Source organism: Talpa occidentalis, unplaced genomic scaffold (genome assembly GCF_014898055.3).
Source record: "Talpa occidentalis isolate TD23 unplaced genomic scaffold, MPIMG_talOcc4v2.1 talOcc4.2, whole genome shotgun sequence".
NCBI lineage: Eukaryota > Metazoa > Chordata > Mammalia > Eulipotyphla > Talpidae > Talpa > Talpa occidentalis.
The window spans coordinates 143,832,185-143,846,703 of record NW_023602073.1 but is presented as its reverse complement, the minus strand read 5'-3'; the positions used below and the strand labels follow the sequence as shown (position 1 = coordinate 143,846,703).

General features: G+C 41.6%; 1 long non-coding RNA gene across 1 annotated transcript; it reads left to right on the top strand.

The window, feature by feature from the left end:
* Positions 1 to 1,273: 1,273 nt before the first annotated feature.
* Positions 1,274 to 14,157, top strand: LOC119252995 (uncharacterized). Its single transcript, XR_005126962.1, has 3 exons — positions 1,274 to 1,359; positions 10,568 to 10,664; positions 14,003 to 14,157. It is a non-coding gene; the product is annotated as an uncharacterized LOC119252995 (long non-coding RNA).
* Positions 14,158 to 14,519: the final 362 nt, after the last annotated feature.

Sequence of the window (14,519 nt, the reverse complement as noted above, 5' to 3'; positions counted from 1 at the left end):
GACTTCTTTGGCTGGAGACATGGGAAATGATTTTTTTCTGTTTTCTCATCTTTTGTTTTCTCACCATATTTGCATCTATTTCTACAGTGAAAATGTAAAACTGGTGACGCTGGAGAACAATTAAGCAGTGGCTAATAAAGTCACCAACTGTATGTTTATGAGCCTGAGACAGATCTGCTCCTGGATGAGTCTTCCCATGAGATCCAGGCTCCTATACAAGAAGCTTCACAGCAGCACTGATCACCGCAGAGGCAAAGCAGAAAGCACCCCTTCCAGCATCAGAAGATGGACATCTAGACAGTGGACATCTAGGCAGCAGTTAAAAGGAATTACATTAATGTCGTTTCAGTGTGATACTGTTTATATAGATTAAGAACACGCAAAGCTATAAATGTACTGTTCATGTGTACAAACACAAGTAGTTTATGCCTGGGAATGATAAACCCCAAATGCAGGGTAAAGGTTATCTCTGGAATTTGAGGCAGGGAAATGAGTTTAGGAAGGAGACACCTGATGTGCTGGTGGGGCTTCGGTGACACCTGGAGCAGGGCAGTAGAGTTCACTTATAGAATTCTCTGTTATATAACATGCAGTTGTGTTGTGTGCGCCTGAAATGTTTCACGGTCAGATGGTAGTACTCACAGAGTAAGATACAAATTTTAAATTAAGTATCTCTAGAATGTCATTAATTGAAGGCAATCATGGACTTTCAGATTAAAACTATTTTTACATCTTTATTTTTGGCAAATACAAGATTTCAAACCAAATGATTTTTTAATTTAATTCCTGCAAAAACAAATGATTTTTCAAGAGAATATTTTATTAGTATAATTATTATTCAATTTTGTTTGAAATCCAAACAATCTCTACGGGAAGGGGAGAATAAAATATACACTCCCTTCCCCCCTAAAAAAAAAATCCATGTGTAAAAGAGGGAGACAAAGACAGGCATTGAGTCTGTCCAAAGCAGTATTCTTTATTCTTTCAGCATATTCTACATATAGGGGAAATCTGTGGGTGGTTCGGGGCAGCCCCCGAGAGGCTCTGCTTCCAGCCTGGGTCTGGCCAATCACCCCAATCCTGGAGGACTCTCAGGAGGAAGAATGACACATTTGCTCCTGATTCAACAAGTCTCGACGTGAAATAGATTTAAATGAGCTTTAAAAGAAGTAAAATTTGTCGGCCTTCCACATCTCCCCTTCGTGTGCCTTCAAGTCGCGCTTCATTTGGCATCGCTGAGTCCAGCGCGCGCCATTGGCGTGGCGCACGTCAACCACGTCACCCGAGCAAGATGGCGTCCTCTCCACAGATGGCCGGTCCTCGCCTCCCCGGGGCGAGAACCCCCGCCCTCCATCAAGGGTAGGTGTAGTGAAGGGACACACATCTTGTCCTGAAGGCTGCAGAGTTAGCGGCGAAATCCTCACCCTTCCTATAGCCCATCCACCATAATTGGGGTTCAAAACTCCTCTTTTTAAAAACTGTAAAGTGTATGTGCTGACCACATGAGCTCAGCAGGGCCCGTGTGTAGGAAAACACGGGTTACCGGGTCAGAAGACGGTGTCAGGGAGCCTCTCAAAGGGGGTCCCAAAGGGGGACTGGGAGCCTCTCCAGGGTGACACGGGAAAGATTCCGGACCCCAGAAACTGACAAAGCCGTAAGAGCAGTGGGCCGGCCCCACGCAGACTTTTCTCTCACCAAAGACTCCACCGGGTTCCAGCAACTCGCAGCCCGAACCTGACTGACAACAATCATGTTTACACACCACACACCCTTGGGGAGACGCAGTCCCGGTTCACCACATAAGGCCGTGTTCTAGAGGCTTCCTCAGCAAGGGCGGGCAGGCCCTGGGTCCTCCCCAGCCGGGCAGAGGAATGGGGAGGAGAGAAACCGGTTTTGGTGCCCGCCTAGCCAGGGATTTGGGGGTGGAGGCCAGGCGATACTCAGATGAGCCGGTGAAAACACCCCCATCGGGCAAGCTCGGCCCAGCGCTCCCTACCTGGGCTCTCTCTGCACTGCTAACAAGGACTTCCAAGGGAAGTAGGTGACTTCCAGATATAAACCCTGCCCAGGGCCACCACACACACAGCACAGGGTTGGTAGGAATTGCTAACACACACACACACACACACACACACACTCCACACACACACACTCCCCTACCCCACCCCCATCCCCACCCCCCCAGGGTTGGTAGGAATTGCTAACTAGCACACGTTGGTAGGAATTGCTAATGGTGCCTCTCCTTGCCTTGCAAAGTAGCCAGTTCAGCAGGAAGAAATCCTGGGAAAGCTGCCCTTGCTCTAGGCCCTCCCTGGAGAGAAGAGAGAGGTTGGGCCTCTGGAAAAGCCTGGAAGCCTGGACTTCCCACTCTGAGGGAGAGGAGGCCACCCCCACTTTGGCTGGGTCCCAAATTGCTCCTTCCTTTGGAGCCTGGCTTTCCCTTTCGCTGGAAGGGCTACATGGAATATGAAATGTCACTCAGTTGCTTTCTGTTGAATCACACTAGGATCTTGGTCTCAGAATTAAATTCCTCACCAAGGATGGCAAGGCCGCAGGGGTAGGCACTCCACAAAAATCAACTCTCAGGTCCTCAGCAGCTGAAAGGGTCTGCCTTTCTCGTCTACTATACCATCAGGAAGAGGCTGAGTGGTCTGTTGTGAGTACAGGCACTGTGACCAGCTGCCAGCAGGCCAGCGCCTGCGCGCCAAGTCTCAGCACTCTGCAAACTAGAAGTGACTTCACCCCTGACCTATTGTTTTCTCTCCAACCTTTTCCCCAGCCATGCTCATTTCTGCCTTTTCTCTCCTTTTCTCTCCCTCTCCTTTTCTCTTCACTGCTCCCTTCTTGACACGGTCACTTTTCTGAGACTCTGGAAGACTCTAGACTCTGGCAAGGAGGGAGCATTAAAGGCGGGTAAGCAGGTGAAATCCGATCCACCAGCGAAGGGCGAGGGCAGAGCCAGTACTTTTACTCCTCCTGCCAAGTTCATATGGTATGAGAACCAGCCGGGTCGGGTCTGGACTTGCTTCTCTGTTCTGCCCCTCTCCGAATTCTTTTTGTCACTTTAGCTTCACTGATCTTTGGTGCCCCTGAAGGCAAGTAGCACACCTGAATCATAAAGCTTCAGATGAGTTGAGTTCAAAGTTTTATTTTCTACTTTTAAAGCCCTCAATAAATTAGGGCAAAGGTAGTTGGATGCCAGCCTTCTGCCCGGCGTTCCTCGGGGATTATTAAGGTTGGCTAAGCAATCTGCTCTTGAGAAACCAGGTGTAACGAGACCTGGGTGGAGGGTTGGGGAAGAAGGGGGGTTGTTTGTGGAACTTTCTCCTCCTCTGTGGCATATGCCAGAGTCTCGCTGGAGCCATCCTGCCAGCTTGCCACCAGAGCGGCTTAGGGTCAACTTGCCTTGGGAGGGCTTGTCGCCAAAGCCCAAGCATCCCAGCCTAGAACTCCCGGCTGCACAGGACTGAGAAGGGGTGTTATGTGAATTTGGGGCTCCAGGCTTGGCATATCTCTTTACTCCCTCCACCCCTCTCTCCACCCCCATGGTCTGGAGAAGCCTAGCTAGTTGGCATTCAAAGAGAAGTAATAATGCTTCAGCACCCTGCCACCAACTGGAAAAGAGTCTTAAGAATTAAAGCAGTAGAGTCAAAACATTCTACACCCGTCTGAGCTGATCCTGAAGAAAGTAGTTCATTCTTACTCCTCTCTATTTCTCTTATCTTCATGGGTGATCATATTTTTGGTCCTAGCTGGCAAACGTTTTTACATTCCCAGCAGAAGAGTTGTTTCTTTCTCAGGGCTTTTTACAGTTACACTGGGAGGGATAGTCAGCAGTTCCTCTATGTGCTCCTGTCTGTCTACTTTTAATCTCTGCCACTGTAGCAACTAACGGGCTTCTGAGCCCAAGCTGTTGAGGTGGCATTTGGTGGGACTTTCTAGGTGATGCTGATGGTTTCCCCAGGAAACCTGGGACATATGTGGTGATAAAATAGGACTGGAACCCAGAGCAACAGAGGGAAGGTGGAATGAAGGTGGCTTCATTCCAAACCCTTGGGATGTCCCCATGTCCACACCAGAGTCCTGTTCTGGAAGGCCTGTCCACTCAAATCAGCTGTCCTGCAGTGACAACAGACAAGTAGGTGGGGGTGAGCCCCTGGAAGCATTGCGCCCTGTGGAGGAACTTATTGGTTTCTTAATGCCTGCGTGGGGTATAGTGAAACTTCCAGAATACAGGCTGTCTTAGAGCAAGAAAACACAAAGAGAAAGGGAACCACCTATCAAAGACAGAGGAAATCCTTCTCCCTCCACTTTGAGCGGCCATTTAGACCTACTGGAAGTGAAACCCCAGCAATACACAGGCCCCGGTGGCTGAGGCCATGCTGCCAGCTCCATGGGCTTTGAGGAAAGAACTGTGGCTCCTCGGGACCTTCTCGGTGATCTTGGTGGTGACACCAGTGGCCTCTCCCCACCCTGCCATTGACTGGTAGGTGTTCTACATAGGTGTTCTACCCCATTCTACTTTAGTCCCAGAGCATGGTCATTTTTATAGCACTTTATCTCAGTCTCCCTCCAAACATTATACAGAGAAGTCTAAATAACTACTCTATTATTATCGGGGAAATACTGACCTTTAGGGACTAGAATGAGAAAGTCCTTTGGCTGAAAACATTTCTTTTGTATTTCAAAGTCTCTCAGTCATAGAGGCAACTGTCTGAGTGGTAAATCAATTCAAAGTTATAGAAAAATGACCCAGAGAAGATGATTTTTTTTTTTTTTTTACTCTTTTCTTACACTCTCTGGGTCAAATTTAGATTTTTGGAGTCTTTTATTTACACCCTTACAGATCAACTTTCACACATATCCTTAAAAAGTAAAGTCGGAAACCAACTCTTACTTAATCATGATACAAAAAAGAATGTGTTTTAACTAGCAGCCCCAGGGGCTAGTCATAGAGGAGGTGAACTGGACTGAAGGGAAGGGGAAGGGATTAGTCTGAGTTACTGATTATGCCTGTCCTCAAAATTCTTTTCATCAAAGATTAAATTGCACCAAATATCTATCAGTTTCATGATGAGTGTTCATTAAACACGCTCCCTTCTTTTCCAACTGTCTAAACAGGATTTTCCCACTTAGTATCCTATCAATCCAGAGTTATGATTATGCCATAACTCAGGAGATCCCGTGTATCAAATATTAATATTTGTATAGTTATTAAAGTATTTGGTGATTTATACAGAGACTCTAAAATTAAATATAGCATGTCATTTATCGTCTTCCCTAGTACTGTAAATGGAAAATTATTTTCTAACCTTTGGTTTTGCTGGGACAACTTTGTAAGATGTTATTTTAAATGCTGTATATAATAATGAAACATTTTTAAAAGTGTAGCATTTAAGCAACATCTTTTATGTGGTACAGTGGGTTTTAGATTATTTTTATTCAAGGACTCTTTTCCAAATAAGATATTAAATAGAAGTCAAATAAATAAAGATAAAAACTGAAGACTTGGGCGGGGGAGGTTGGACAGACTTTAGTTATTTAACGCTCTCAAGAGACAAAAGCATCTTTAAGGAACGCTAGGGCTTTAGACATTCAAAAGCCAGTGTAACATTGTAAGACTTATTAAAAATAAAGTAAGTAACAGGCACATACCTCTTCTGTGTGTGTGTGTGTGTGTGTGTGAAATAATCATTCAGTTAATATCCAGTTCCTGTCTTTATCATTCGTTCTCTCAAGCTGAAACTTTTGTGGCATTTTATGACCGTGCAAATGAACTCTGCGTCTATGTATTTCAAATCCTGAGTTTCTTTTGTTCTAACAGTACAGAAAAGGCAAAGGGCACTCTAGGCCAACATACTTGTAACCTCGGCGGAATTATTTAGATAAATATTTTCATTTTGTAGAATAATAGTAGTATCTCGGGAAATGATTGTAAATTATGATTGGGACATGAGAGACTATTTCATCCAAAAACCCTGATATTTTTACATTTGCAAACACTGAGGTCCTAGAAATTGAAGGACTTCACCAAGGTCACAGGGATACATTCCAGACCAGAATACAGTTCTCTTGTCCCTAAGTCACATGCCTTTCCAATTACACCACTGCTTTTTCCCCACTATTCCTGCATGGTGTAAATTAATATGAAATTTTTTTTCAATTTGGAAATAATCAAAATTATCCATTGACTGAAATCAGTTGGCTACCTCTACCTTTATTTAGACTTATTCAGGTCAGGTTCATGTTTCTGTCAAAGTCAAGAAGCACAGCTTGTGTTAGATAGAAGATCGTGGAAGGATCCTTAAGTATCACCTGCAAAAGGATTCCGGAGGTCAGACAGGGAGACACAACAGTAAGCATACGTGCCTCCTGTGGAAAGCACAAGTCACACAAGTGTACCCCTAGACAGATGAGCGAGTGTGAGGCTGAGATGGGAAGGCTGACACTTCGGTGCCCATGAGTCTAATACATTCCACCTTTGAAACTCCTTTCACACCTGACTTCTTGAGCAGAAGAAATGGAGTGAAATTATCCCAGAGACTGAACTTCTACCTTCCTGCCACTCTGCACTGGCTTACTTAGTGTTTCCCTCTATGAGACTGAGCATTCAATGACCCAGAGCATTCAATCTTGGGTAGGATGCAAAGGAAGTACTGCAATTTTAGCCTGTCTCACGTTTGTATTATCAGAATAAGGGAAGTTCACTTGGCATCAAACTAGTGTATTTGCGCATCTGCCCATTTTCAAATTACATAATTGGACGCTATAAGTCACATTTCTTTAAACAGAAATTCTCTGCTGCAGGCTAGTTGGAAGTATCTAAGTTCCTGTTGAGCTTTCGAGAGAAAAACTAGAGAAGGATTCACCATGAACCAAATTAATACATGAGTTTCCTTTTTTTTTTTTTTTTTTTTTTTTGGCAGCTTTGTTTCTGCTGGGGAATATTAGCTCCCGTAATGTTAGCTGCTGTGTGCCTAATCGTACATACAATTATATTACATGCATTTCAATATTAGTAAATGCAAACACTTTAGAGTGAACAATCACGGCAAGCTTAAAAAGGCAGTTGAACAAGGGGGCTGTTCTCCAGCTGAGATTGCCCGGCCAAGCCTGGGAGGCGGGTCTGTAGGTAAGATTGCCCAGCCAAGTCTATTGTCAACTTCCCTTATGAGTCTCCAACTCATCAGGGGGCTGATATTTAGTTTAGTTTGGCAAATGGAGGATACTTACCTTTGTAAAAGTCCCTGGGGTACTTGGACAATGATAATGTGTGTCATTCAGTTTATTCAATGACATTTTCCAGGATGGCCTTGGTTTTCAAATTATATCATCTCTGCAGAATTTAAAATTTCCTCGAATGAAGCTAAAAGGAAATAGGGAAGTGCTTGTTTTTGATGACAAAATATGTGTTCACCCTGCCTCACAAGATTGGTGTGAAGAAAAAATAAATTTGAAAATTGTAAGGCATAATTGCAAACTGAAGAACTATTCACATCTGTCGATAAGGACACACGTTTGAATTACATTTAGGTATGAAGTAAAGATGAAAAGTTCACATGACCACTTCCCCCCAGTCCAGTGAAAACATGTGGTACTTGCTGATATTTTCATTAACAACCCTATTGGAGTATAATTTACTTACCATAAAACTCACTCATTATAAGTCCACAGCTCGTTGATTTTTAGTGTATACAGTTGTGCTACCATCACTAGAACCCAGTTTTAGAACGTTTCCTTGACCCTCAGAAGTTCTCTTATGCTCATTTGCACTTAATCTCTTTTCTCACCCCCCAACCCCAAGAAAGCATCCATTTATAGAGACAGTAAGTCTCTATAAATTTTCCATTTCATATAAATGAAGTCAGACAAATGGAGGCTTTGGCATTTCGCTTAGCCTCTGTTTTTGAGAGCCATCCAAGTGGTAACATGAATCCGTGCTTGGTTCATTTTTAATGCTAAATAGTTTTCCCTTGTATAGGAATACCACATTCTGCTTATCCATTCATCAGCACATGGACATTTGGGGTTTTTGATTTGGGGGCCATTATGAGACATGCTGCTATGGACAGTCACTTACCTATCATTTCTTGGACATAAATTTTCATCCCTCTTGGGTAGATTCCTAGGAGCAAATTGTTAAATATTGTGGTTAGTTTAACTTTTAAAAACTGCCAATCTGAGATCCAGAGTGATTATATCATTTGATGCATTGTTTCCATCGGCAATGTGTGAGACTCCAGCTTCTCCACTTCCTTGTCAACACTCGATATTGTCTGGCTTTTTGGTTATAGCCATCCTGGATGTGTGTTGATGTCTCGTTGTGGTTGTTATCTGTATTTCCATGATGACTAATGATGTTGACCATCTTTTCATATACTTGCTTATTAGTCATTGATATATTTCCTTTGCTGAAATATCTATTCAAATATTTTGTCCATTTTTAAAAACTGGGTTAATTGCCTTATCACTATTGGACTCCTCTTGTTTTTTTCACCATGAATTACCACTTTACCTCACACTGACTATCACCTCTTGTACTATGTGGTCTCCTACTCTTGCTAAACTTTTGTACTATTTTTCAAGTGTGAATATGTTTTCTTCAATTTTGATATTTAAACTCCCACAAGAAGATGAGTACCTTTACCTTTCTCTTATTATTTTCATGTGGCATATCTAGCAAAATACTCAAAAACTAGTACAGCCTCTGCAAATATTTGTTACATGAATGGTAAAAGATTCATCCTCTTTATATAAATATCATCAGTATACCTGGTATCATAATTTAGTAAGTCACGTTGAATTTTATTTCTATTTACTTCCTTTGTCCATCAAAAGTTTCTGTCTTTTTTTTTTTTAAATAATTTACTGTTTTCCTTGTGGTAACGTTAGGATTCTCCCCATCAGGTATCACCATCACAGGGCACCTGCCACCATATCATCCCTAGTCCCCCACCATAGTCCTTTGTGCTTCCTTCCCTCTTTGTTCCTGCTCCTTCTCCCAGGTTTCAGTTTTCAAACCACAGTCGAAAGAAAGGAGTGCTTCAGAGTATAAAAGCCTGAACAAATTTAATTGTCATAAAAATTAAACAGGATTCTAAAGAAACAGTAATACTTTATGCTTGTGAAGATGTTTAAGTAAAATAGATCCATATTTCTAGGCCCTTTTTCCTGCAAATTGTCCCTTAGTGCCTTAACAAATAGCAAAAACATAATCACAAATGGGCAATTCTCCCAAGTATATGAAAGTAAAAAGCAGACCAAGTACCTCACCTATCACAAGTATGCTGAACCCAAACTGAAAGATTAAAATTATACAGAAAAATTTACTTAGGTATATGCTTGAATGTAAAACAAAAACAACTTGCCCTATAACTAGTAAATAATGGGGGAAAAAAAACTTTTGAGCCTTGCCTGGACGGATGCCAAAGATATACACTTGAGAATATTTTAAGGTAATTAGCATTTTTGTCTCTGTGTCAGTAAAAATAGGCTTTTGCCTGCTACTAATTTTCTTTGGGTTAGTGAGACCACTGTATGAATGAAGGGTTGTGAAAGGCCATTTACATTGTGCAAACAGAGGCACAAATTAGAGAGGGCATGTTAATAAGGAGAGGGGGCTCCTGAGTGCTCAATTATGAGCCCGGAACCTGTTTCTATTTTAGGGGGATAGAAAACACATCAATCTTGCTTTTAGAATATTTTCAATTAAAATGAACAGCACACGGCACACTTAAAGCCAGCAAAGGCTGCAGCCATGTGGATTTTGAATCATTCTTACATACTATCTTAGTATCAAAACTGATATATGTATAATGGGCTAAAATATAATTTGAGATCCCAGAAGACCGAGGTCCCTGAGCTGCATAAGAAATTCTAAAGGAAAAGAAATATAAAACTGGACCATCTGTTTCACTTTCAGCATGCAACCTTTTGAGTCGACTTCTTGAAGGAGGATGCTGTTTAAAAACCTGAATGGGGATGAAATATAGTACATAGACTCACAACATATCATTAGCTTCCTCTCTCCTAAGCATAATCAATAGTGCCTGCAAGCCTGGTTCCGCATGTTAAAACAAAGCACCATGTTGGCTGCAGGAGCTTTCGCTTCTCCCCACACCCAGACAATAGTGAGCAGCTTATGCCGGGCCCTAGGCAGCGCCTCCTGCCTAATTGGGGTGAGCAAAGGGAGACATCCACTCTGCTGGGGCAAGTGTTTGGGGAATCTAATTATAGTTTGCATATGCAACTGTCTGCCTCAGCCCAATTTGCCCCTGTTTATATTTCTACTTCCAATGGCCTGATACTATGTTTTTTTTTTTTTTATATGTATCTAGAAAACATTTCAAGATACTGTCCCCAAAGCTACCTTAGAATGATAGCTAATCAGGTAGCCAGTGCTTATATCAGTCTCATAGAGGGAAACACTAAGTAAGCCAGTGCAGAGTGGCAGGAAGGTAGGCCTTGGGTCTTAAGGCAGAGACACCACAACCCCCGACATGTTCCAACTTCTGCAGCACTGAACTTCTGCAAGCCATGATTACATTGGATTTTTCGTCTTTTTCAGGTGGCGTTAGCCCTCTCTTGAAACCTTTGTAACTGTTAAGGCTGAAGTGCCATTTAAAGAAAATAGAAGGCAAAGAAATGAGCAATGGGAAGCTATGGTGAGTCATTTGTCAATGTATCCTTTCTTGAGCTTGTTGGGAAGAGGCTTCAGGTTGATGGGATCATAGGCTTTACTTTGAATTTGTCTTTTATAACCTTAAAGCTTTCTTCCAGGGAGACACATAGGGTTGCCTTATACAGAATGTTTGTTGCTCTGGAAAGGTTTGTACTTAACCACATTACAGTGTTCTGTTAGGAGCAGAGAAACTGGGATATCAATTCATCTCTCTCTTAAAACCATACATTTTATGGGATAAAACAAAACAAAACAAAACAAAAAACAGACAGCACTGACTTCTGGCATTAGAGAATCCTTTGGGAGGTCTGTTTTACATGGTATGTCTCAGTAGGTATTCTGCATTCTAGATCCACAGTGGCCTTTTAATACAGTGTTAGCAATAATGGTATAGGTGTCCATTACTTGCAGCATATTGTCTAAGCTCCTCTGATATTTCTGTCTGCAAATTCATTTTTGTGTTGGAATTCTCATGGCCACCCCACTTTCTGGCTTGGCTCCATGTGAGAGCTGTCCCTTTGTCCTGTCACCCGGGGTTCTGTTGGTGGACTATTTCATCACAGTAAGATTATAGTAGGAATGCTTGCGGTACTTAAGTCCTCTGAGTCCTCTGCCCTAATAAGAAAATCTAGGCTTCTCTAGAAAAATGAAACAATTGCTTAAATACCACCTAAAAATCTCCAGCTTTTCTATTTTTTGTTGTATCAATCATTGTAATGGATTGTTTGCTTTCTTTAAAAACCGAGTGTGGGGCGAACTCCTCCTCTTGCACATGGGTCAGCACATGGGTGTGGGTCAGACTAATGTGGGAGGATGCAGTCATGCCCACAGCAGTCCGTGAGATGGTGGGCAGGCTTCGTGAGCTCTCCGTGCCTGTTTCCACATCTGTAACACAGGGGTGAGAACAGTAACCTCTTCTGTAGAATCAAGTGAGCGTCTGGTGCATAGTTGTTGTGTAGTACATGTTGGTTTATTCCATTGTTGAATGTCTTCATCATCCTACAGTTTTTAATCTTGCCTTTTTCCCAGAATATGCAGCCACTTCCCTTAATGCAGAATAATTTGAAATAGTAGAATCTGGGGCCATGTAGCAGGATGTTTGAAGAGTCTGTGGGGTTGGGGCATCTTTTCGGTGTCCCACAAATAGTACTACAGTGTAATTGATGGTATCCTCGTGCCTATGAAGACAACTCTGCTTTTCAATCTGTAGTAACTGTGATTCCTTCTTTGCCCATTGTTCTGCTAGATGCTCCTTTTTTAGTGTAGATAATATAAATATAAAAATAGTGGTCTGTCTCATGTATATTAGTATACATGTCTGTAAATTTTCTATTTACTTCACTGCTTTATTAACAAATCTTATGTTATTAACCAAAAGAGGTTTAAAATAACTTTGATCATTTGTTCCAGCACATGCGAGACCTTACCAGTACCCCCCATATAATAAATGTAGACATATAGAAAAAGACAAAGAGCTCATTTTGTGTATATCCAAACTGATGCTTGAGGTTTCAGCCCAGACCTGGAATTCATTGTCAACACTTGGCACTTATCCACGCCCAGCGGAACCACTATTAGTAGGTCTGTTTTCTTTACTCAGAACATAATTTGGTACTGTCAGGTCAATCTGGCTACAACTGAATGGTTTTTTGGTTTTTTTTTTTGTTCTTTAAAGGGTTTTTATTCACATTTCATTTGAATACTACTTCTCGTGAGGTCAACTTCCCCTGTAAATATTATCTAATTTATTCTCCTAACATCTCTAAGAGATAGGGTGCATTTGTCTTTATTATTAGCATCTGGTGTTAGGAGATTCACATTTACTTTGTGGGGAATCACCAGGAATAAATCTCAGGTAGACACTAATGGAAAATATAATAGCAGATAAATACAGGTATGTCTGCAAATGAAGGTATTTTCCCACCTTTGAAATCTGTTGACTAAAAAGATAAAAAGTGGAACAACTTATGATGATTGAATAGTAATAAAAAGCTGCATTTAATCTAAATCTCTCCTTTCCATGATTACAGCATGCTAAATATTACTCAATACTAGAGAATCTGCTGATGAGCTATGTAAATGTTTCCCAATAAAATTAAATAGATTCGATTTGGAAAGAGACGTTAATGTTTCTAAGGCTTTTAAAGAACCTTCCTTTAAAACTTTTCTGAAAATGCAATTTAAGACTATGTCACACTGTCATCAGCCCTTGCAGAGGGAACGTTTTATTTCCACGGGGATAGAACAGGCAGAAGCAGCCATCATGTGTGCAAAGTTCTTGTCATCTGTGATTCTTTACTGTTAATTCTCTTCGTGTATTTTGCCTGCTGCTTTGTTTTGGTTGTCAAAGTTTGTTACTGAGACAAGACTAAGATCATCCTACGCTGGCAGTTGGAGATTGAGTTGGCCTGACGTGCCATGAGGTGAGTCTAATTGCTGTTAATATTGGAAGGATGAATAATCCTATTAAAAAAGAAGAACAGTTATCAAAAAATAAATAAGTGGAGGCAAGTCTAGATTACATGAAAGAAGGACAGCTTGATGAGGGGAAACCCATTAACCTGCAAGGAAACAGTTCTTTGCTTCTAATTTAGCAATTGTGAGCAACACTGCATTCATACCAAACCAAAATGGAAACACTTTTTCTGATTCATTTGTCCACTTGAATGTTAAGTTTTCTTAAAAATGGAAAAAGAGACTCTACTCTGATTCCTAATGGTTCACAGGCTATCAAAATACCCTGTTAGGTAGGTTTTTGGGAAAACCTTCATCTTGTTCCTTGGGTAGCACTCATGAATCAAAAGAGATAACTCTGCCTTAGGGTGGAAGAGGTAACTCTGCATTAGGGAGAGAGCATAGTCCTCTAAGCCAGTGATTCTCAAATTCAAACCAACATACAGATGCATCACCAGGGGATCTCCGTAAATTGCTGATTCTAGTTTAATAGCTTTCAGGTGGGGTCCAAGATGCCTCAGGGGAGAAACCCCCAGGAGATGCCGCTGATTCAGGACTGCTCTCGGAGAAAGCAGGCTCCAGATGAATATTTAAAAAAAGAAATCTGCACAAATGTAGTATAACTTGCTTTGTCATCATTTCAGGAAATTGAATGGCATGGTGATAACACAACCATACCACTTGCTTCACAAATAGAAATGGGAGAATGAGCCAATTTAAAGCTTCAGGCTCTCTTTTAGGGACAATTTGAATTACTGGGAAGGTCAACGCTGTCATGGAACAATGTGGAAAAGCAGAATGTCTCTTAGTTCCTATTTGAGTTTCGTTCATAGCCTCCTTTAATCCCTCCCTTCCTTTTGGTTGTAGTTATCAGATGGCTGCAGGAAACATGGAAATATTCTGTCTATACAATAAACACTGCTTGAGGCCTCTCCTTCATCATCCTACAAACCAAGTGGTAGGAGAACACTGGGAGATCTCACACCTCCAGTCTGTGCCCAGACCTGCTGTTTACTGGTAGTTACACACTGATAAGATATTCCAGTATGCCTAGCACACAGTCGGTACTGTGGCTCTTCAATGCATTAATATTTTATTAAAATTTTAAATCCAATTTTATTAATTTACCGTTTATTTACATAATTTTGTGATTTGGGGAGTATAGCTTCACACATCGATATGTACACATGCCCTCCACCAAAACTTCAGTGCCAACACCCTATTCCATTACCCCCTCCCCCACTTCATCACCCCCTGCCCCTGCTCCCCTCGGGTAACCACCATATTTTTCACAGAGACTCAGAGTTATTTTTGTTGTGGTTTACCAGTTTAGTTGGTTTGGTTATTTATATTTCACAAATGAGCAAAACCATCTGGCAACTGT